The sequence below is a fragment of the Pelophylax lessonae genome (genome assembly GCF_965119305.1).
Source record: "Pelophylax lessonae genome assembly, chromosome: 1".
Taxonomy (NCBI): Eukaryota; Metazoa; Chordata; class Amphibia; order Anura; family Ranidae; genus Pelophylax; species Pelophylax lessonae.
The window spans coordinates 472,172,511-472,197,541 of NC_138768.1; positions in this window are offsets into that span (position 1 = coordinate 472,172,511).

Below are 25,031 nucleotides of genomic sequence, written 5' to 3' on the forward strand. Positions count from 1 at the left end.
CATTAAATATTAACTTGGAGGACGCGACTGTGGAGGCTCCGCGGGTTTCCTTCCCCTTTCAGTGGTGTTCGCGGGCGCTTCCCTATTTAGGGGTTCGGCTGACTTCCGACGTTACCTCGTTGTTCAGGGTGAATTATACGCTTCTTTTTGACGCTATGTCCCAGGATCTGAAACAATGGCAGGCACATGATTTCTCCTGGATGGGCAGGATAGCGGCCGTTAACATGACGGTCCTTCCAAGGGTCCTTTATTTTTTTAGGACTCTCCCGATCCCATTGCCGATGTCATTCTTGCGGCAGCTTCAGGCCCTTATTTATACATTTTTTTTGGCATGGGGGGGAGCCGGCTGGCCGGCTCCACTATGAACAAATATAAGTGGAAGTGGGGGGGGCTGGGAGTCCCCCACTTCCTGCGTTACTACAGGGTGGCCCAGCTGGCAATTATATCAGGTTTTTGTCACCGTCAATAGGCCGCATTGGGTGGATTTGGAGGCGCAGGCCTGTCGGCCTGTGCCTATGGATCTTCTGTTGTGGCTGCCTGCCAGGGAAAGGAGGGCAGTGTTGTGCCCTGCTCTGTCCCATTCATTGAGGCTTTGGGACATGGCATGTAAGCTATACCCTCTTCGGTCCCCTCACACGCCGGCGGCTCCCCTCTTTAATAACCCTCACTCCCCCCCCGGGGCTTCAGGCTTCTCAATTTCAGTGGTGGATTGACAAGGGACTTTATCGAATAGGTCACTTCATAGATCACAAGGGGGTTCACCTCCTACCAATTTCAGAGAGACACTAAAGATGCCCCCTGGGGAGTCCTATCGCCTCCTCCAAATTATCCACTTTCTTCGGCCCCTTAAGGACGACCATACCGACATCACGACTAGGACTCTGTCCGAGAATAGGTGCATGGGGAGGCCTGGGATGAGAGGGGGGGAATCACGGAACTGTACGGGCTATTTGCCGACACGACTGCTAAGCCTTCCTATCAACTGGCATGGGAAACTGACTTGGGGGAAACTATTGACGGGGAAGACTGGGAACGGTGGTCGACCATGGTGCACAGGGGTATACTCAACACCACTTTAGTGGAAGCAAACTATAAGGTGCTGTACCGGTGGTACTTGGTGCCAACGAGACTAGCCAAATTGTTTCCGGGCACCTCCCCCCTGTGTTTCCGACAATGTGCGCAGCACGGGGATATGTACCATGTGTGGTGGAGTTGTCCGAAGGTTCGGCGATATTGGATTCGGGTAATTAATCTGACACACCAGAGGAGTGATAGAGACGCCAAGACGGTGCTGTTCTCGGACTTGGCAGTTGAGATTCCCAAGAATATCCGTTCCCTTATATTTTTTATTCTCCTGGCTGCAGAAATTACTATAGCACGTGCTTGGAAAATGCCTGGACTTAATATCTTGCAGGTGAAAACTAAAATGTCGTGGATTATGCTTAATGAGAAGTTGGCCAGTATTCATTTGGATAGGCAACATAGATTTGACCGCGTGTGGAGCCCCTGGATAGAGTATTTGCAGGCTCCGTAGTTGTGGCCGAGTGGCTTAGGGTCCGGCGCGGGAGGACATGTGATTATTTTACTTTACCTTACTTTATATTGCTTTTGTTCTGGCCTCTTTTTCTTTATTACTATTTTCTTTTTTTTCTGTTCCTCCCTTTTATTTTCTTGTCCTTTCTCTTTCTTTGCCCATAGTGGTGTGGGCTATTCTCGCTTTCTTTTCTCTGATCTTTTTTCTCTTTGTTTGTTTGCTCCCTTGGGGGTCTGGCTGCAGGGGCGACGCTGTTAGCTCTGACTTCGGAGCTCTGGTTTGGGTTCCCAAATATGGGTCTGGGTTGCTATATATTATTTGGCCATTGGAGGAAGCCCATTGGTTTCCTCTTCTGGGGGAGGAGAGTTGGGGGAGGCTGCACCCTTTCGTGGACACAGTTTGTGCCCATTCGGGGTGTCTGGGGTGGGGCGGGGCCTCTGCTTGCCGGTCTGTTATTGGGCTTGGCGGGTCATTTGGACTTTAGCTGTACCTCCCTTTGAGGAACCTTAGTTTTGGGACTTGATGTATCTTGATGTCAAACTTTTTACTATTGACTTCTTTGTTGCCAATAATGTTATTTTTCATGTATTGACAAGCACTTTTCTGTATGCTACCCCCTTTTCTATGTTTTACTATTTTACTGTTTTGTTTAAACTCAGTAAAAACCTATTGAATACTAAAACTTGAATCGACATCCAGGTGACCCCCTCCACCACAATCGGAAGATATTAACTGCCTTTAGGGATAGCCCGGAGAGGTCCATCCTGTTTCTGGCCTCAAATCGCTGTAAATAATTCATATTTACTCTCACTCTGCTCCATTAGTCTGACTGCATGTTTCCTTCTGTTTACATCTGAATGTAACTTTGTTTCTCTCCCCTTCTTCCTCCCAGATGCTTACCCTCCACACTCTGCCTTACAGATATCGGCTTCCCATCCCCTATCTTTGTAATCAAGCTCCGAACTTCTCCCTAATATCTCTAAATGTGCCCAGAGTCTCCCTACAGTCCTTCACTTCCCTGTTCTCTCCCCCCTCACTCTGCCTCCCTGAGATAGTCACAGCCAACCAGCTGAGTGTATTCCATTCTGTAGCTGTCTTATCTTGTCCCAGTATGGCTAACTGGGCTTCTCACTCCTCTCCCCCAGACTGGTTCCCTTCAGTTCACTGCCTCATTCCTCTATTCTTCTTCTCCTCCCCCACAACTATCATCACTTGTTCCCTTTGAAAATCTTGATGCCACTGCTCAACTCCTTATATTAACTGTTTACTAGCTGATCCAGTTAAATTGATTATAAAAGGTTAAATTATTATTTTTTTTAACAGCTTCCGGACCGCCCGCCGTAGGTATACGTCAGTCACGCGCCTGCAGCTAGGGGGTGAGCGCGCAACGCCGCCGACACGCTCCCGCCCCCACACGTCAGCAGAGACTCCGATGCACGGGGCAGGCGGCTCCGATTGCCGCCTGACACCCGCGATCACTGCCCGCTGAGAGAGAAGAACGGTCAGCTGTTGTAAACACAGCTGACCGTTCTTCTCTCTGGAATGATCACCAAGCCCCTGTGATCCTTCTATGTAGGATCACATGTCTCTATGTTCATTTCACAAGCCCCACCCCCATACAGTTATAAACTCGCCCCTAGGTACACATTTAACCCCTTAATCACTTACTGTGTTAACCCCTTCCCTGCCAGTGTCATTATTACAGGAACCGTGCATATTTTTAGCACTGATTACTGTAGTAATGTCACTGCCCCCCCCCCAAAAGTGTCAAAAATGTCAGTCAGGGGTCCGATCTGTCCACCGCAATGTCGCAGTCCCGCAAAAAAAAAAAAGATCGCAGATCGCCGCCATTACTAGTAAAAAAAAAAAAAACAATAATAAAAATGATATAAATCTTTACTGTAGTTAGTATACACTAATATATAATATATAACTTTTGTGCAAACCAATCACAATACGCTTATTGCTTTTTTTTTTTTTTTACCAAAAATATGTAGCAGAAAACAAATTGGCCTAAAATGTTAAAAAAATTGATCAAATACCACCAAAAGAAAGCTCTATTTGTGGGAAAAATTTTCAATTTTATTTGGGTACAGTGTTGCACGACTGCACAATTGTCTGTTAAAGTAACGCAGTACCGAATCGCGAAATATGGCCTGGTCATTAAGGGGGCAAATCCTTCCGGTCCAGAAAGAAATGGTTAACCACTTGCCGACCAGCCGCCTCATATATACGGTGGCAGATCAGCAGGTTCATGCTGTACCCGTACGTCGTTTCGCAGGAGCGATCATGGGGGTGCACACGCGCCGCGGGGGTGCACACGTTTCGCCGGAGGCACGCGCACACCCCCATTCGCAAGCGGGAAAGCTAATTTGCGGGGCCGATGGCCGCAATTGCCACTGGGCACCCGTGATCGCTCCCCGTGGAGACAGAACCGCGTGTAAACACAGCAGACCATTGTTCTGTCAGCAATCAACACAGGGCTCCTGTGTTCCTCCTATTTGTTGATTCTATAAGCCCATCCCACTCACAGTTAGAAAACACCCCCTCACATTTAACCCCTCTGGTGTTAACCTCTTCCCTGCCAGTGTCATTAGTGCAGTAACAGTGCATATTTTAAGCAAAAGTGTCAAAAATGTCAGTTAGGTGTCCGATCTGTCCGCCGCAATGTCGCAGTCCTGCTAAAAACCGCTGATCGCTGCCTTACTAGTAAAAAATAAAAAATGACAAATCTTTACCTTAGTTTGTAGACCTGATAACTTTTGCGCAAACCAATCAAAATACACTTATTGGGATTTATTTTACCAAAAATATGTAGCAGAATACAAATTGGACTAAAATGATGAAAAATTTTGATTTTTAAATTTTTTTTTATTGGGAAACTGAAATGTTTTTAGAATTGTCACTATTTTTTGTTTATAGCGCATACAATTAAAATCGCAGAGATGATCAAATACCACAAAAAGAAAGCTCTATTTGTGGGAGAAAAAGGACATCACTTTGTTTTGGGTACAGTGTCGCAATTGTCAGTTAAAATAACGCAGTGCCGAATTGCAAAAAATGGCCTGGTCATTAAGGGGGAAAATCTTCCGGTCCAGAACTGGTTAGACAAACATACTATACTTACCAATGGTTTTGCACAGAGCAGTCCCGTTCCTCCTCTTCTCAGGTTCCCCACTGGCGCTCCTGAGTCCCCTCACTGAATTCCCCCATAGCAAGCCACTTGCTCTGGTGGCACTTATGCTTGTTCACTCTCAAGCCACATCTCTATGAGACACACAGAGTGCGGCTCAAGCCTGTTCCCTGCTTCCTCCTTACTGCTTGTTCTGGCAATCACAGCAGCAGGAGTCATTGTCTCCCACTGCTATGTCTCAGCCAATGAGGAGGCAGAGACCCCAGAAAACTTCTGCTCTCACGCACGTCGCTGGATCAGGATTAGGCTCAGGTGAGTATAAAGGGGGAGCCGAGGAGGGAGCTGCACACAGAAGGTTTTTTAACTTCATGCTTAGAGTGCATAAAGGTGAAAAAACATTCAGCCTTTAGAATCACTTTAACCACCTCCTTCCCAAGCCTATTCTGACACTTCGCTCCTACATGTGAAAATCCACTTTGCTAGAACATTACTTAGAACTCCCAAGCATTATAGATATATATATATTTTTAGCAGAGACCCAATATAATAAAATGGCGTGTGTTGCAATTTTTGTATGTCACATGGTATTTGCGCAGCGGTTTTTCAAATGCAATTAATTTGGAAAAGAAAACATTCATGAAAAAAAACCCCCAAAGCAGTGAAGTTAGCCCAATTTTTTTTGTATAATGTGAAAGATGATGTTACACCAAGTAAATAGATACCTAACATTTAAAGCTTTAAAATTACCTCTGCCTGTGGAATGGCGGCAAACTACGGTGCTTAAAAGTCTCCATCGGCGACACCTTAAACACCTTTACAGCTTACCAGTTTAGAGTGGTGCAGGAGGTCTGGTGCTAGATTTTATGCTCTCGCTCTGACCTTCACGACAATACCTCACATTTGTGGTGCGATCATCGTTTACATATGCGTGCGGGAGTAACGTATGCATGCGCATTTGCGCGTAAGCACGTTGGGATGGGGGTGGGTTACATTTTTATTTTATGTATTTGTTTTATACACATAATTTTTTTTGTAAAAACGTTATTGCTATCACAAGGGATGAACAACATCCCTTGTGATAGCATGGGGCGTGAAAGGTCCTCTTTATGGAGAGATTTGGGGTGTATAAGACCCCAAATCTCTCCTCTCCGCAGGTGGCCAGCTACAAAGAGGCAGAACCGGAAGTGACGAATACTCGTCGCTTCCGTTTTTTCAGGGTTACGGAAAGGGGAACGACTTCAGTTCCTCTCTCTCTGTCCCAGGCAGCCATCGCCGTCAGCTGCATTGCTCTGCGATGGGGCCGGAGAGCCCGGAAGAGAAGGCAGCGGCGGGAAGGGGGTGGGACCCCTTTACGCCATCCTCAGAAGTGATTGAGTGCCTAATTAGCCACTTGGATCACTTCTGCCTGAAAGGGGATCGCTGGCTGCAAACAATGATACTGGGATGATGCCTGTAGGTGCAGGCATCAGCCCGGTATAACCACTGAAACCCAAGGACCTGTCCCATTTCCTATCACCTACAGCTTAGGTTTAGCATTATTATAAGATTCCTAATAGAATCTAACCACTCGTCCAATTGCATTCACAATTCTAGGTCTGTTCTGGCACAGACACGTATGCAAGAGCGTGCATTTTCCTGCACCACAAGGAAACACACTGACCTCTATAGAGGTGCGCAGGTGCCATGAATTCCTAGCAAGTTAAAAGCAGTATTTTTTGCTATAAATTTACTTAGAAACCCCAAACATATATATTATATATATATATATATTCTCCAGAGTCTTTGCTAAAATATATATATATATATATATATATATATATATTCTTCAGAGTCTTTGCTAAAATGTGTATGTATATATATATATATATATATATATATATATATATATATATATATATTGTGAGGGATTAGCTCGGTGGTAGGCGTGGATGATCCCTTTGGGGTTGCGTTTTCACAGAGAGATAGCCGAGCAGAGGTTGCAAACAAGACTGATTTATTCATGCAATTTACTTCACACAATTGCAAGCGTCAAAACAGCCAAAATAAAATAAAAGACAAAATAAATCCTTGCCTCTGTGGGCGGCTACCTTCTCACGCTGGAACCTACCTAAGAGTCTGTCCCCAACCTACTGTTGGGCATACTTTCTTATCCTACAGCGGATACTCAACAGTCCATGTTTTATCTCTTCACACAGCACATGTTCATTTATAACAGGTCCCTTTACTCTTCAGACTCTTCACATTGAACACAGTTCGTTTAACAGGTCCCTTTGTTTTCTTTCCACATAGCAAAAACAGTCCATGTCCTCACCTTTGAGACGTCTTCACACTTGGTTACCCTCCTTAGCGCATATCACTTCAGGGGGTCTTCTCCCATGCTCACCAGCTTGTCGGGAGGCACACATCTGACTGTCCCCCTCTCCCAGCCCACACGGCGACAGGAGGCAGCAGTCCTTCTCCCATGCCCACACGGCGTCGGGAGGCACACGTATGTCTGCCCTCCTCTTCCCAGCTCACACAGCGACAGGAGGCAGCAATCAATAGGACTTCCTTTGGACAAATTATAGAGGTCTTCATTTCCTCATTCTGAACAGCTGAAGGCCTTTCAACTTCTTTAGACAGTTCTGGCTACCTTTGCAGCTGACACCCTATAGTAATTAGTGAACTTTCCAAAGCAGGTGGGAATGTGTCTCCTCTTTGTGACTACATTCCCAGATTTAACTGACTTCCTGTCACATCCCCCCCCCCTCTTGTTTCAACCCTAGGGTTGGGACACATATTTCCAGGCACGCATGTGTCAGGCACTGATGACTCACTGATAAGCCTCCTATTATCCTCAAGCTTCCGGATGAAACTGTCTCTGTCATCTTCATTGACAGATTTCTCATAAATGCCACACAGTTTGTCTCTCATCTCATATACACATTCTTCAACTGCATTTTTGGCATCATTTTGCTCCTTCTCGTTTCTGTCATCTTCGACAGCTTTCTCATAAATGTCAGACAGCTTGTCCCTCATAACCGTCTGTCCAATCCACCATGGAGGACCGTGATCCATAGGCAACTCAATTGGGCTAGTCTTAATGTCTTCAACATTCTTAAGACGCCTCTCTCTGCAATCCATAAATGTTTTCCACAAAACTTTGAGAACCATTGCTTCACTAAGCTTTGTTCCAAGTAGGGACTCTTGACGTCCCTCTGTGACTTGAGTTGCCTCTCCATACAGCTGTACACAATCATTGACTCTTTGTTTCTTGAGCTTAGCTTGCTCTAAGATGCTGTGCAGAGGGCCTTTCGTTTGCGACAACAGGCGGTCACACATTTCTTCAAAGTGACCCCTGTTCATTTTTCCAGCGACATCATCAACTTTCCTTCCACCAACACATGGGTCAAAGGCAACAACACAGTTGAACCCAGCGATCTGGGTGGTATCCATTATAGACCTCCTCTCTGCATCAGGGAAGAAGCATGGAACTGCAACACATTCTTTTACAGGTTTCTTCAATGCACTTTCTGCTGAACTATTTGACCGCTCAAGGTCACCTAGTTCCTTTTCTCTATCTGAACTCCACATGGAATGCATCTCAAGATCACGATCAAACTTCTGCCACCCGTCTTTCACCAGTTCCATTTTGGAAACACTCCCTGAAAGGCACTTATTCCTTTGCTTCACGTTTTCACCAACAGACTTAGTTTTCTCCACTAGGTGGCGTTTGCTTTTTTCTCCCAGATTTATATCACTTGCTTTAGTTTTTTCCGCTTTAGTTTTCTCCACTAGGTTTTCAGCCTGAACTGAGAAATCGTCACATTTCTTACACAACTCCTTTGTTTGCTGAAGCTCTAATGATACATTTTCCAATGCTTGAAGTTTTTGAAGGAACGGTTTATTCCAAAGGGGTGATTCAAGCCACATGTCACCACATTTCTGAGGCTCACTCAGGACAGACCCCAAAACACTGATCCTTTTAAAAACTGCATCAGGCACACTATCCCCTCTTTGGGACAGATCCTCTGTTGCCTGTAATTCCTCTTCAAGTTCCTGCAACGGAATCTTCATCTCTTCTACTTGCTGTTCTAAGGCTCGCTTAGACTCTTCTAGCTCCTGAACGCTTTTCCCAACATCATCCTTGGAGCTGACCAATTCTTCCATCTCTGTACACAGCTGTTGTTTAACTCTTTCTAGTTCAACCTTACACTCTAGAGCTTCCTCCAAGGAGCGAGCCAAGAACAGGGCTTTGCTCTCGTTATCACGCGCCTCCGTTTTTGCACGGTCGCGTTCTTCTGCATATTTTGCAGACACAGTCTTCTCCTCACCAAGCATCTGATCAAACTTCTTTTTCACATCTTCAACACACTCTAATGAACCAACGCTTTCTTCCATGCGTTTTTTCACATCCGCTATCTGAGCTTGCAATGTTGCGACTTGCTCTGATAGGTTTTTCTTTGCTTCCTCCTCCTCTTTTAATTGTTCCAGGAAGCCATTTTTCTCATCTTCCATTTGTTTGAGTTTTGTGCTCAAACTCAGCCTTTGACACCTCTCTTCCTGTAAGAGTTCCCGCGTGTCTTGCAGCTGCGATTCCAAGATAGAAAAATCTTCCGCAACTTCTCTAGATTTGCTGTCTGCTTGAGAAAGCTGATTTGTGACACTGTCCAACTCAACCTGCAATCGGTTTGCCTTCTCTGACAGCTTAGCACACACTCGGTCACCTTCTGACACCTTGACTTACGATTCCTGCAGCTGTGCCTCTACTTTTTTTCTCTTGTGTTCAGAATCTCCTTTTCCCTACAGAAGAGCCTTCACCTCATTGGCTAGTTTCTGGGAATGAGACTGTAATTCTGCCACACAGGCTTCTTTCTCCTTTAACTGCTGCTGGAAACGTTGGGCTTCACCTTTCCAACTTTCACAGTCCGTACGCAATTCATCTACCACACTTCTCAAAGTGGTGAGCTCATACACAGTACTCAGTAATTTTGCCTCTCTTTCACTTTTCTCGTTGTCGCTGAGAGACAATGTCGTTTTCAGAGCGACATTCTGTTCCTGCGACTCCTGCAGGTCTATTTTTGTAGCTTCCAAAGACTGAAGACTTTTTTCCAGCTGATTTCGCAACTCCAACATATCACACATACTTTGCTTCTGCAAAGTCTGAATTTCACTTTCCTTTTCCATGAGGATGGTATCTTTCTCCATTATAGTCTCTCTGCGTTTGTGCAACTCAGAAAAAAGAAGAGCAGTGGATTCTTCCCACTGGAACACCTGAGCCTGCACGTTTCTATGCTCCATCCTAAGCAATTCCAAGGCTTGTTCCTTTTCTTCCATTTTCCGTTGCAAGGCATCCAGCTCAGCCCTGCACACATATTCGGTTTCCTCCAAACCGATTGCCTCCATTGGCTGCTGGCGTCTCTGTTTCCAGCCTGCGATGCTCTCTTGATGAGCCTTTTGTTGAGCTGCAAAGCTCCGCTGAAAATCTGCATTTGCCTGCTGTTGAGCTGCATTTGATATAATCAGTTGTGTCAACATCTCCTCCATTTTGGGTTTACTTTTCATCTGAGCACACTGCGTCTCCATAGCAGTTTCATCAGTGTTGCTAGGGACAACAACCTTCCTCTTTAGTAGACTCTCTTTAGGCATGGATGGGGCTCGTTCAGACGGCAACATCCCCTCCATCCATAGAATCCGGTCTCTCATTTCATCTATCCTTGCATTTTTCAGGCGTTTGGATCGCCCCATCTTCAAGAACTCCACAAACAAATTTTTCACAGTCCAGCAAAAAATGTTCAGACCACTGTCTCTTTAACACATGTAGTTTTTCTCTCTCTTGCAAGATCTCTCTTCCTGCACACATAGTTTGTGCAGTCCCTTGCACCAGACACAACAAAGTTCATCAAAAATTTTGAGACCGCTGTCTCTTTAAAACACTTTTCTCTTTCAGGATCTTCTCTCCTGCACACATAGATTGTGCAATCTCATGCACCTGTGCAATCTCATGCACCAGACAAAGTTCATCAAACATATGCACTTTTTTTTTTTTTTCCAGGGATCTCTGCTTCTGCCCACTGCATACCTCCACCATATGTGAGGGATTAGCTCGGTGGTAGGCGTGGATGATCCCTTTGGGGGTGCGTTTTCACAGAAAGATAGCCGAGCAGAGGTTGCAAACAAGACTGATTTATTCATGCAATTTACTTCACACAATTGCAAGCGTCAAAACAGCCAAAATAAAATAAAAGACAAAATAAATCCTTGCCTCTGTGGGCGGCTACCTTCTCACGCTGGAACCTACCTAAGAGTCTGTCCCCAACCTACTGTTGGGCAGACTTTCTTATCCTACAGCGGATACTCAACAGTCCATGTTTTATCTCTTCACACAGCACATGTTCATTTATAACAGGTCCCTTTACTCTTCAGACTCTTCACATTGAACACAGTTCATTTAACAGGTCCCTTTGTTTTCTTTCCACGTAGCAAAACAGTCCATGTCCTCACCTTTGAGACGTCTTCACACTTGGTTACCCTCCTTAGCGCATATCACTTCAGGGGGTCTTCTCCTATGCTCACCAGCTTGTCGGGAGGCACACATCTGACTGTCCCCCTCTCCCAGCCCACATGGCGACAGGAGGCAGCAGTCCTTCTCCCATGCCCACACGGCGTCGGGAGGCACACGTATGTCTGCCCTCCTCTTCCCAGCTCACACAGCGACAGGAGGCAGCAATCAATAGGACTTCCTTTGGTCAAATTATAGAGGTCTTCATTTCCTCATTCTGAACAGCTGAAGGCCTGTCAACTTCTTTAGACAGTTCTGGCTACCTTTGCAGCCGACACCCTATAGTAATTAGTGAACTTTCCAAAGCAGGTGGGAATGTGTCTCCTCTTTGTGACTACATTCCCAGATTTACCTGACTTCCTGTCACAATATATATATATATATACATATATATATATATATATATGTGTATTCTCCAGAGTCTTTGCTATTTATATAAATATATATATTTATATATTGCATTATTTTTTGTCACACGGTATTTGCGCAGCTGTCTTTCAAACGCAATTTTTTGGGAAAAATACACTTCACTGAATTCTAAAAAAACGAAACAGTAAAGTCAGTCCCATTTTTATGTATCTAATGAAAGATGATGTCACGCCAAGTAAATAGATACCTAACCTGTTACGGCTTAAAAATTGCACATACTCCTGGAATGGCGACAAGCTACGGTCTCTCCTCCTGTCTGAGGACGCCGATGTCTCGGGGTGCCGCCTGAGAATCCAGAGAGTGCTGAGTTGAGCTGAGGGGGATCAGGTGTGCCGAGAACCAGCAGAGAGCGAGAGGGGTCCAGTCCCAGGAAAGCCTACACAGGTCGTGAGTACTGAGGATTTCCCCTGGAGGTCTGCCTGAAGTGTTAGAGGGGACCACTCCGGAGAAGGTTCTAGGATCCAGATATCAGCTAGCTGTAAAGGGGGTACCTAGGATGAGGACCCTGAAGTGACAGAGGGGTTACCTAGTCAGGGGACCCTGAAGAGTTAAAGGGGGCACCTGCAGTTTGGGCCCTGAAGAGACAGTGTACAGTATATTGGTTGAGAGTTGCAGCCATACAGGAATTCACAACAATCTACCTCGAGCCAGGGTAAGGCAGGAGGAAGAAGTCAGTGACTTTGGAGTGCAGTAGCGTCTGAAGCTCATTATTCTATAGTCCTGGATCTTCTGGACTCAAAGTCGAGGATTCAGTGCTTCCTTCAAGTTACAGTGTGTTTTAAGCGTCAGTGAGCGTTGGCTAGCGTCGGCTGGCGTCAAGACAGCCTTAACAGACATTTTCTGAGAAAGTCTCAAGCAGTACTTAGTTGAGCCTAAAGGAGCATCCCACTCATTCCCTTCTCCCATCCTATTAAATACATTAAAACAACAAAACAAAGATGCCAGAGTTGTCAATGTCTCAGTTCTCACACCTAGGGTCGCAGCTCACAAGGGCTAGAGAGGTAACCGGTAACAATGGCAGACCCACATCAGGCTCAATGCCTGGAAAACCTGCTACAGTTAGGGGCTCGTCCGGGATTTGGCCATTAGTTACTGGGCCAGTTGCCCTTGGCAACGGCAAAAAGAAACGTCCAAAAAGTAAATTTTTGTGTCCGGAACTATTATTCAAACGCTGAGCCAGGTGTGAGACTACAACTGCGGGAGGCAGGGAGAGTGGGTTGAAGTTGGAAGCCCACATAGAAGGATGCTTGTGGCAACGCAAATGCTCTAAGAGAAATTGTAATGTGACAAAGACTTTTCATGTATACTATGAGATGTACTCTGCTATCTAAAAGTATTCGTGTGTATGAATGCTGCAACTGCTTAACAGTGAGAAGTCCCAGGGCGGGCAGTGAAGATGGCATCATAGGTCCCAGGGAGGATAGAGAAGAGGACGTTGGAGGTGGTGATTGTGCATGCTATGTGGAAGGATGTTGACCGTGCATTCGAGAGCAGGACATTTATTCTTTATAGTCATTGCACGTATACTGTGGGATCGTAGTCGGCCATGCTGAGAAGGGCAGTGGGGCCAGTCTCAGAGCCAGTATGGAAGATGAGGATTGCACGTGTGTGGCAAGGAAGAGAAGTATCGGCCGTGCGACCGACATCGGGATGCTACTCTTGCCGAGCAAGGAGGGACAGCTGGCTTCAGTAAAGGAAGGCGCAGTTGTGGCCCTAGTGCAATTGAGATGGGCGGATGTATGTCTAGTAAGTGACATAAGCATATTGCAGCTACTTCCCACAAGTTTGCGGTGAAGAAGCATGGCAGGGGGAAGAGTTACAGTACCGCGCAGGAAAGCCCGCCACGTGCTGAGTAACCACCCACTATGGCGAAAAGGGTGGAGACAGCTGGAACATCCGGCCAATCAGGAGTGATCCAGGGGACACTTAAAACCCCCTCCTTCTGGTGCGGCTGTGCAGGAGACACATGCAGGAGAGAGAGGCATGTCGTTTATGAGAGCAGCGAAGAGTGTTCCCGCTATTACTGCCACCATGGGCGAAAACCCTGTGGAGCAGAGCCAAGAGCAGATCCACCAGCCCGATCCCCCCCCCCCTAGTTTGGGATACCAGTATGTGGATGGTGCCGGACGGCAGACTCACGTTGTGCATCGGAGGAGATTGGAAGTTCCTAGGAGTGGTATGTCCTCAGTGTGCCACTATTACGATGAAAGTGCAGGCATGGGTTCAATGTGGGCAATGTGGCGATCTGCTGCTCAGGGCAGAGAAGAGTGAGGGCTGTCCCAAAAAGCTCACCGTTATGTGGGAGACAGGCCTCACTCAGGAAGAGACCGGGAACGAGTCAAAGTTCCTCCGCGGAGCCGGGAGGGTCATGTTCAGGCTGATGATGCAGCTGGAGGCCCTGTCAGTCAGTGGGCGTGCAGTCTGCGGGAAGGGAGTTCGATAGGGAGGGGATCCATGTCCACCCAGACTGTTGGGAGAGTGGCCAGAGATATCTACCGCAAGGGCCATAACGGGATCCGCCCCCATCAATGTTCCACAGCCTGTTAAGTCAGAAGCAATTCAGGTGTCGTCTTCCAGCACCAGCAGTGAGGGTGAGAGATGCCCTGTCAGAGTTGATTCCCCATTCTTTTATATGAAGTATGGATCACTTGCGGAAGACATGGATGATTGGGGATCAATCGATGAGACTGAGTGGGAATGGGGGTCAGAAGTTGGGAGCAGCTCCCCAGGTGCCGAAGTGACTGTACCCTTAAACCAGGAAGCCAAGGAGGCTATTGATAGGGGGGAACTGGGCCAGAAATTAGGGTTCTGCGATGTCTACGTTGCAAGGGTCCCAGACCTCACCCCACCAGGGAACATTGCTAGGGCCAGAGACCAGAACACAGCGTACGAGGAAATGATACAGAGGGTATGTACCCCATTTTCTCCACCAGGGAGAGGAAACAGGAGAACCCTCCCCCGGTTGTCCAGGATGCAACGGTGGATGCAGAAGAAAGTTGCACTGGAGTACGGCTATGACTACCCCTACGCACCTAGGGAGGTAATGATTCTGGTGGAAAAATTCAGGAATTTTTGGAATTTGGGACTTCCTATTTGTTCCAAAACCTTACAGGGATTCCCCAGAAGAGGGTTTAAAGAAAAGTTCAACACGGTAAAGACTCAGTGGTACTATGGGCGCTCTATTTATATAGATAGAGTGGAAGTCCGTCGCCCAGATGGGTGAAGAAACTCTTGGTCCATCCGGGTCAAGAATGAGCAAGGGGAGTATGTCCAAGTGCCCCACCCGGAGTATTACATCTGAGATTGTCAATATTTCATTCAGAGGAGGAGCTTCAGGAGCAGAGAACAAAAAAGGAAAAACTGTGGCCGGCTGGCTACCACAACTGACCAAGGAAACTTTAAAGTGATATAATGCTGATTCCAAGTTTGCCGTGCTTGAAGTTTGAAACAGACCCCTTGGGCCATCGAGCCAGGATCTTCTGGAAGTCAAGTATTGTGATGTCAGACCTTTTTGGACCAGCGGGTCCGGGTCTTCTGGGAAAATTGTTTTGTGTGCTAGGTCCCTTGGGCCATCGGGCCAGGACACTCAGTGGATTACAAATGGCTGTGTGGGACCTCATCCACAGTCTTAACAGATGAAGATGTTGCTACAAAGTTCAAGAGTGTCCAAGAACTTTGGTGCCCTGCTGGACCCCCTGTGATGTTTCCCTGACTCAGCAGGAGTGTGGTACATGAGAGACTGTGACCTGCTTCACTTCAACAAAACGGACTCTGCCTAGACAGCTAGTGTTAGGGGACAAGCTCTTCCAGACAAGAGAAGACCCCGGCGTGTCAAGACACTGGTTAGCAGAGGTAGTCAGGTAGGGAGTGGAAAGGTCGCCCTTACATTTAATGAAGGAGGATTTTTCCACTCAACTGTTCAGATAGGCTTGCATTTCCTATGTGTATGTATTTGACTAACTTTTGCTTCCTTTTCTCTATACAGGTGGGACCACCTTAGAGATAGACGGTCAGGAAGTTTGCATTGTATTTTTCTTTGTTGTTCTCTACCAAGTGAATTTTTTTTTGGTGGGGGGTGCATCAGTTCATAGGCGTGCGCACAGGGTGTGCCAGGTGTGCCCGGGCACACCCTAATCACCTCATGCGCATTAGCATTTTTGCTCTGTGTGCCAGTAGGAAGATGGGAGAGATCTCCCACTTACCAACTTTGCCATAAGAGAAGTGTTTACATACTTCTCTTTCACTGTGCCGGCATGGAGATCTATGTGCTGAGGTCATATATATATATATATATATATATATATATATATATATATATATATATATATATGTAGGCACACACTCACGTGTGTTTGAGCTTTAGGGTGCACACCCTAATGCCATAGGCTGCGCACACCTATGCATCAGTTTATCATGCACCTTAAAATGTTTGTAAAAATGTGTACAGCAGAGTGTAAAGATCTATTTTTCCATGCTAATTTATTTGTAAATTTGTTTTTCCCCTTTTCCCCCTTTCCAGGTTTGTGGGATACTCCTGATTTCTGGCAGGATTTTGACAGGAGGCGGCTGCCTCAGAGTCAGAGGGACCTGACTCAATTTGGTGTGGGGTGGGTGTAGCACCCTACAGGTGAGTGCTGAGTGAGCAGACTTGTATAAAGTATTCAAAATTTCTACTTGAGTAAAAGTACAAGTGCTCAATCAAAAAGTGACTTGAGTAGAAGTGGAAGTGCTCGCAGAAAAAGTTACTTAAGTAGAAGTACTAAAGTATTCAACATTTTTTTTACTTAAGTATTGCAAGTAGTTTTTTCAAAAAATTTGCTACTTAAGTACTAAAAGTAAAAAGTACCAGTAGTTTTGAAAAAAAAATTCTACTCAAGTACTGAAAGTAGAAGTACAAGTACTGTGTTATGTAGTTATTAAAGAAAGAAGTCAAAAGTTTGAACATCATATTGTTTTTTATTATTTCAAATGATTTATTCAAATGATTAACCTAAAGGACAATAACAATTCCTTAGGCTGTAACTTTTTGTAAACAAAAAACAGATAAAGTATGTCCCTCCCTTCCCCTTTTAAAGCATCCACCTTTTAAAGCCAGGGGTGGTCTCCTTCCTGAGCTTCCTCACTCTCACAGCCAGGCAGATCACTTGAAGTTGAAGGGCCAGGGGTGGAAGGTGGTGTTTTTGTTTCATCCATCTTTTCAGCTGATCAAAAGGCAGAACAGGAGCATGCGCAGTCTTCTTAATCGCGGTTTGATTTGATTTGCTCAATTGATGATGATGTGCCAGGCCAGCTTCATCAAACCTACAACACTTAAAGTGAAAAATGCATCAAAAACTACTAACAAAGTGGCTGTGCTAAAAATGCTAATAAAGTGCCTGCAATTATATATATTCTTCTTGTATTCAAAATCATCCCCCACAGTATCAAAAATAAAGTGACATGTCTGTGCTAAATGCAGTGCAAATTATTCCCACAATGTAAATTTAATTTATATAAAATATATATGACAATACCACAATAAAATAAGTGTGATCGTGAATAAGTTAGGTGCAAGTTTAAGTGTGTAAACTAAACTTTATAACGAAAAGTCCATAACTGAATTCCAGTGTGCAATCTAAGAAGTGCTTGTCACTTACTGTCAGATGCTTCCACCTTTCTTCTGTGATCTGCTCAAGTAAAGTGGTGGACTGGATAGCCTCTCTCTCTCTCTGCCTCTCACCTTAGTAGCACTGGCACTGCACTGGTTCAAAAAGCTGTCTATATTATTTTCATTATAAGAACTTGTCAGAACATGCTTCCACCACCTGTCCTTCACACTAATAGTGCTCATTTGCTTTGCTCAAGTCAAGTGCCACTGCCAGTGGCCACTGCAGTGCAGGCACAGCCACACAGGCAGAGGCAGGTCGCAGGAAGCACAGGCACCACCGCAACACAACACTTATGGTCCATGGACCATGGATGGTCGGATAATATTCATAGCCGTCAGTCTCACTCTTCTTGGTTCAAAAAAGCCACCCATGACCCGTGTGTATATAATATATTAATATTTTATATTGATTATTTGATTCTCAAATGGCACATTTGCCATGGCAAGGATTAGGCCCTCTCTACGGTCCACCTCACTCACCTCATAGAGAAGAAGATGAGATAACGAAGAAAATGCTCCGAGTCCTGCTCCCGCGTCCCGCCTCCCGAGTCACAACTCCTCTCAGTAAGGGCCCTAAGGGGTGGAGTCAGTGACACACGTCTAGAGGCGGAGACCTCGAGCGGGAAGATGGCAGCATGGCTCCTCCAGTGCGGTCTTAACTTGATGATCATGACAGTGATTCCGCGGGCGGCGGCGCGAGCGAGGCTGTGGGATTGATTGAATTGAGTTGTGCTGCCTACTGCTACACGCTACCTACTACTAATTTGTGAGTCAGTATATTTTATTTCATTTTTATATATAAAAGCGGTATTGTTGAGCACTACTAGCCACTAGATCTCCTGGCTGTCACTTTGTCACATGTTGGGGAATCACAGCGGCTCGGCTCCAGAAGTGGCGGGTGTCCCCGTCATTCTGCCAGGGCCGCCAAGAAGTTCATCACCTAATCTTAAGTTACTAATAATCTTAAGTTATTAATATACCACAGTGCCACCCAGACGCTATCCACCAGTGCCACCACCATTAAGTGTGTTGGTCGGTCACTCGAGCACTGAAGGAGGTGGAAGCATCTGACAAGTGAAGTGACACTTTAGATTTGCACACTGGAATTCATTTATGGACTTTTCGTTATAGATAGGTTTACACACTTCAACTTGTTGCACGCACCTGACCCAACTTATTTCATAACTTATTTTATTGTGATTTATTGTCATATTTTATATGAATTGAATTTACTGTTACATTGTGGGAATAATTATTTTCACTGCATTTAGGCTTTAGCACATTCATGTCACTTTATTTTTGATAATGTGTGGAGTGTGGGCAGGGCACTGGGGGCAACAATGATATTATATCGATTGCACAGGCACTTTATTCGCACAGCCAAGTTGTGTTTGTTAGTAGTTTCTTGATGCACTTTAAGCGCTGTAGCACAATTTATTTGTTTGTTTCATATTTTCTTTTTATTGGAAAGATTTGGTATAGCAGCTTTTATTATACACAGCCTTTATTTTCGTATGCGCTGATTTACAAATGACATTATACACATTTTTTTGAGCTTTATGTAACCTGCCATCTACTGTTCTGGCAGTGGTAATTTTTTTAAAAGTAACGAGTAACTATGCAGCACAAAAAAAAAAATACTTGAGTAGAAGTATCGAAATCATCGAAAAAATGTAGTGAAGTAAAAGTAGAAGTAGGAGAAAAAAATTCTACTCTAGGAAAGTACAGATACTGCATTTCGGTACTTAAGTACAGTACTTAAGTAGTTCTACTTCGTTACTATACATCTCTGTGAGTGAGTGTATAGTGGGCCTTGTCTTCCTAGCAGCAGGGCCATGATTTCTTTTTTCCAGGGTGACATGGCTTCCGGGTGTGCCTGCTGAGGGGGGGAGTCTCCCTACTAGTTCCTGTGGGAGGCTTCTCATGGGGCGGTGGAGGAGGCCCAATTGGGGGACACATTCAGGCTTGTGACTACCCCAGAGGGCGGATTATGCCGCGGGGGATTCTGGGAGTGGGTTGAGAGTTGCAGCCATACAGGAATTCACAACAATCTACCTCAAGCCAGTGCAAGGCAGGAGGAAGAAGTCAGTGACTTTGCAGTGCAGTAGCGTCAGAAGTTCATTATTCTATAGTCCTGGATCTTCTGGACTCAAAGTCAAGGATTCAGCACTTCCTTCAAGTTACAGTGTGTTCTAATCATCAGTGAGCGTTGGCATCAAGACAGCGTTAACAGACATTTTCTCCCAAGTTGTACTTAGTTGAGCCTAAAGGAGTATCCCACTCATTCCCTTCTCCCATCCCCTTAAATACAATAAAACAACAAAACAAAGATGCCGGAGTTGTCAATGTCTCAGTTATCACACCTAGGGTTGCAGCTCACAAGGGCTGGAGAGGTAACTGGTCACAATGGCAGACCCACATCAGGCTCAATGCCTGGAAAACCTGCTACAAATGCTTATCAATTAACCTCCTCCCATCCGCGCTATAGCCGAAGTACGGCTGCAGCGCGGACTCACATTTTTGGGAGGCCGTTTTTAAACGGCCTCCCAGAAACAGTCTCCCCGCGCGCTCACGCGAGCGCGCATAGGGGAATATCTGTGTCGGCCGTGTCCCTTGGACACAGCCGATCACAGATCGTGGTGAATGCCCAATCACAGCGGCCATTCACCACGTGATCGGACCGTCCAATGAGAGATGATCTCATATGTAAACATATGAGATCATCTCTCATCGCCAGCGCTCCTTCCTCACACGGAGACTGCAGTGTGAGGAAGGAGAGAGCAGATGAGCCGTCGGGGACAAAGAAAAAAGTAATCAGGGCACTGATCACCAGTGCCCTGATTACACAAGGTACACCAAAACACACTAACTGCCCACCATCAATGCCCACAGTGCCCGCCATCAGTGCCCCCCATCAGTGCACACAATCAGTGCCCATAGTGCTGCCAGTCAGTGCCCATCAGTGCCTGCTCATCTAGGCACTGATGAGCACTGACTGGCAGCACTATGGGCACTGAGTGTGGGCACTGATGGTGCTGCCCATCAGTGCTCATCAGTGCCGCCCATCAGTGCTCATCAGTGCCGCCCGTCAGTGTCAATCAGTGCCACCCGCCAGTGCCCATCAGTGCCACCCGCCAGTGCCCATCAGTGCCGCCCATCAGTGCCCATCAGTGCCGCCCGTCAGTGCCCATCAGTGCCGCCCATCAGTGCTGCCCGTCAGTGCCACCTCTCAGTGCCCAGCAGTGCCACCTCTCAGTGCCCAGCAGTGCTGCCTATCAGTGCTCATCAGTGCCGCCTATCAGTGCTCATCAGTGCAGCATATTAGTACCTCCTCATCAGTGCCACCTCATCAGTGCCCATAAGTGCCACCTCATCAGTGCCCATAAGTGCCACCTCATCAGTGCAGCCTATCAGTGCCCATCAGTGCAGCCTCATCAGCGCACATCAGTGAAGGAGAAAAACTTTTTTTTTTTTCAAAATTTTCTGTCTTTTTTCTTTTTTTTTGTAAAAAATAAAAAACCCAGAGATGATTAAATACCACCAAAAGAAAGCTCTATTTGTGTGAAAAAAATGATTAAAATTTCATATGGGTACAGTGTAGCATGACCGCGCAATTGTCATTCAAAGTGTGAGAGCACTGAAAGCTAAAAATTGGTCTGGATGGGAAGGGGGTATAAGTGCACAGAAGGCAAGTAGTTAAGAGTTACAGAGGAGATCTTTTGCTAAAATTATTGCTCCTACTCTGACAATCGCGATACCTCACGTGTGATTTGCACACTGTGTACATTTGCGGGCGTGACTACATATGCGTTTTCTTTGGTGTGCGAGCTGACGGGGATGGGGGGCGTTTTAAAAATGTATTCTTATTTTCCCCATTTATTTTATTTTATTTTTTATTTTTATCACTGTTATTGTTATCTGATCACTTTTATTGCTGTCACAAGGAATGTGTCTTCCATCCTGGAATATCCTGCCCCAGTGGATAAAAAGAGAATCCAAAGATTTGTGGGGGTCGCTAACTTTTACAGGAGATTTATTAAAGGGTTCTCACCCATTATTACTCCCATTACCCAGCTCAAACGTTAACACTCCCGATTCCAGTGGTCCCAGGAGGCCCAGGTGGCCTTCAATAAACTGAAAGATCTTTTCACCTCCGCACCAATACTTTGGTACCCAGACCCTGCTCTGCCTTATGTCTTGGAGGTGGATGCCTCAGAGGTCGCCACTGGGGCAATCTTGTCACAGCATATTGGGCCTAAAGCCTTGCTCCATCCGGTAGCTTTTTCTTATCGGAAGCTAAGTCAAGCAGAAAGAAATTATGATGTCGGGGATTGGGAGCTACTGGCTATCAAAACAGTCTTAGAAGAATGGTGATATCTTTTGGAAGGAGCTGCCCATCCAGTGATGATATTTACCGATCACAGACATGGCTTAGGCTTTTATTAAAGAAGTAGTGAAACTTCACGGCCTGCCCAAAAGCATTGTATCAGACAGAGGCATGCAATTCACCTCCAAATTCTGGAGAACCCTTTGCAAAGCTTTAAATATTGATGTCTGCTTGTCCTCAGCCTACCACCCACAAAGCAATGGTCAGACAGAGAGGACCTTAGAGCAGTAACTTCTGTGTTTCTCCACCTTTTCTCAGGACAACTGGGTATCTCTGCTCCCCTGTGCTGAATTTGCCTACAATAACTCAGTGCACGCGGCCACCAACCAAACCCCATTCTGGGCTAACTATGGCTTTCATCCATGCTTTTTTCCAGATTCTCTGCCAGAAACTGCTGTACAAGATAGATTAACCTCCATCTCTACAAATTGCCAGACCCTGCAGGAAGCATAGTAAAGGCCCAGGATGACTATAAAAGGAACTATGATAAGAAGAGAAGGGAGAACCCGGCCATCAAGGTTGGTGACAGAGTCTGGCTGTCTACGGCCAACCTAAAAACTCCCCTGTCCTTCTCGTAAACTGGGACCAAGGTTTATCGGACTTTTTGGAATTAAAAGAATGATCAATCCTGTGGCTTTTGAACTTTCTCTTCCCCAATCTTACAAAATCCACCCTGTCTTCCACAGGTCTCTTCTTAAACCTGCTGTTCCAGATCGTTTCCCAGGAAGGGAGGACCCACTGCTACCTCCAGTTACTATTGGCGAGGAAACAGAATTTGAGATGGAAGCAATACTGGACTGCAGAAAGCGAGGAAGACATATTCAGTATCTTGTTAAGTGGAAGGGATACCCACCTGAAGAAAATTCATGGGAGCCCGAGGAAAATATTCATGCCCCCAGGTTACTGCAAGAATTCTTTAACAGAAACCCTGAGAAGGTGTCACGTTTGGGCATCCGGAGGCTGCCCATAAGGGGGGGGGGCACTGTCAGGGAACCAGCCGGAGAATAATCACTCACAGACCTGGCACATTAGCCAATTCTCAACATGGCCGCGCCTGCATGAATACGCACACACGTATTGCAAACGCACGTTCGCTAGGGCGAAGACGTGTGTGTGCTGGTGCACAAAATGGACGTCCAATCCCAGCACCCTCTGGCCTTTTAAAGGATATCTGTGGCACATGAACATTGCTGACTGGTCTTCAGCTTCCTGTTTCCTGCTTCCTGCTTCCTGTGTTCGCTGCTGCTTCTGATCACCTGTTGTCAACCCGGCTTGCTCTTGGATTCCTCTTGTCTCGCTCCCAGCTGTGACCTCGGATTGTTCACAGATCTTCTATTGTCATCTGCCCTGTTTATGACGCCAGCTTGCCTAACCACGACTCTGCTATATGATCTGCTGACCACTGGCTTACTGACCTCTGCTCCTGTCCCCGACTCCGCCTTCGGCTGTTCCTTGTCTGCTGTTGATCCTGCCTGCTGCACTTTCCATTACAAACTACTTCCAGTCGTGTGCAGTCTGCACCATCTTCAGCGCTCCTGGGTCCTAGTGCTCACCTCCTCTGGTGTTCACCTGCAGAGACATCTTCCTACCACCAACCCTCATCTGGGGCACAGCTGACCCCTACTGAAGAAGTCAACGCCTGTGGTTGGGCGCCAACGTCACGCATATAGGGGGCGGAGCCTGCGTGCTGGAAGCCGTCTCTTCCTGGAGACCTTTTATACTGACTGCTATGCGCTTTGGAAGCGCCACCTTTGTGTACTATTCTTCATATTCAATAAAGCGGTTTGCTGCATTAATACAGAGAGCACTAGATTCTTTTCCTCTGTTCCCTTCTTATGTCAATCGATGATAATCCCTCTGGAGGTGACAGGCTATCTATAGCCTATGTGATCTGAAGATCTCTGTGTTTTCACAACGCTGGTACTGACCCAGCATTGGGTCCATAGTGGAGGTGAGAGACCAATTCACCTGGTCAGGGCCGACACTACACACAAGGCAGCACAGTCAGCCGCCTGAGGGCGCTAGGGTGGCGGGGGCGGGGAATTCACTTCCCATAACTCCTACATTAGTCGTGGAGAGGAGTCCCGGCATTCAGGAGCAGAGGCAAGTGTGCAGGCCAGGGGCGCACTGGTGTGGGCACCAGTGTCATCTACCCCGCAGCTTGTGCAGGGTGTTTGGTGTCCCACACGGCAGGCTGTCCAGTGTCCACTCTGTAGTGCACGGCACCCGGCATCTCTCCCCGAGTCCCCGACTACCAGCCGCCTTTCACAGCGTGGACTGAACTGCTCCCCCCCTCCCTCCTCGGCTGTGATGTGTTCCTTGTGCACTGACAGGAGGAGGAGACACTGCTGTGCTGCTGTGAATGTTCCCGGCTGATCTGAGGTCCATGATTTTTACAATGTAGATGACACTTGCAGGGAGGAATTGGGAGAGGGAAGTATAGGAGGGAGGGTGGAGGTGAACAGCTTGAAAAGAGTGATAAGGAGGGAGGAGGGGGTGGGGGATGCTAAGAGAATACTGCATGTCTTAGGGAGTGTTTCAGTAGGAGAGAGACTTGTGCTCGGAGGGGAAAATGGATATGAAATCTGACCACCCCCCCAGCACAAGTCCTGTCTCCTCCCAAAGTACCCCTGGGACATACAGTATTCTCTTATCTCTCCCCCCCCCCCCCCAAAATCAAAGAGATGCTGGCTTCTACATAGGAAACAAATTGGCATTTAGGACAATGGGCACCCCACCAGAGATGCAGGGCAATCACTCCAGGTGCCCACATTAGTACTCCCCTGCCAGGCAAGTTTAGTGGAGAGAGGTGGCAGAAGTTTTTTGCAGCATTGGGCTCACTCCAGGACTCGGTACCAGTTCACACCACGAATCACACAGGAACACACTGTGCGTTCCTGTGTGAGTTACATGCATTCCAGGTGCCATGCAATTTCAGCCCATTCGTTTGAATGGGCTGAAATCGTGTCAGACTTAGTTACATAGTTACATAGTAGGTGAGGTTGAATAAAGACAATAGTCCATCCAGTTCAACCTGTGTAGGTGTGTGTGACTGTAATCATCTAACATAGCCCTCAATCTCCTGATCCTTGAGATGTAAGTCTAAGAGTCTTTTGAAAGTCACCATACTACCCGCAGAAACCACCTCTTGTGGTAGACAATTCCACAATCTTGTAGCCCTAACAGTAAAGAACCCCCCACGTTGCCTGAGGTTAAAACGCTTCTCCTCTAATCGCATTGTATGTCCTCGAGTCCTCATGCAATTCCTTCGAATGAACAGCTTTTCTTCTAAGCTGAGATCCCCATTAAGATATTTATAAATTGCTATCATGTCCCCTCTCAGACGTCTTTTCTCCAGGG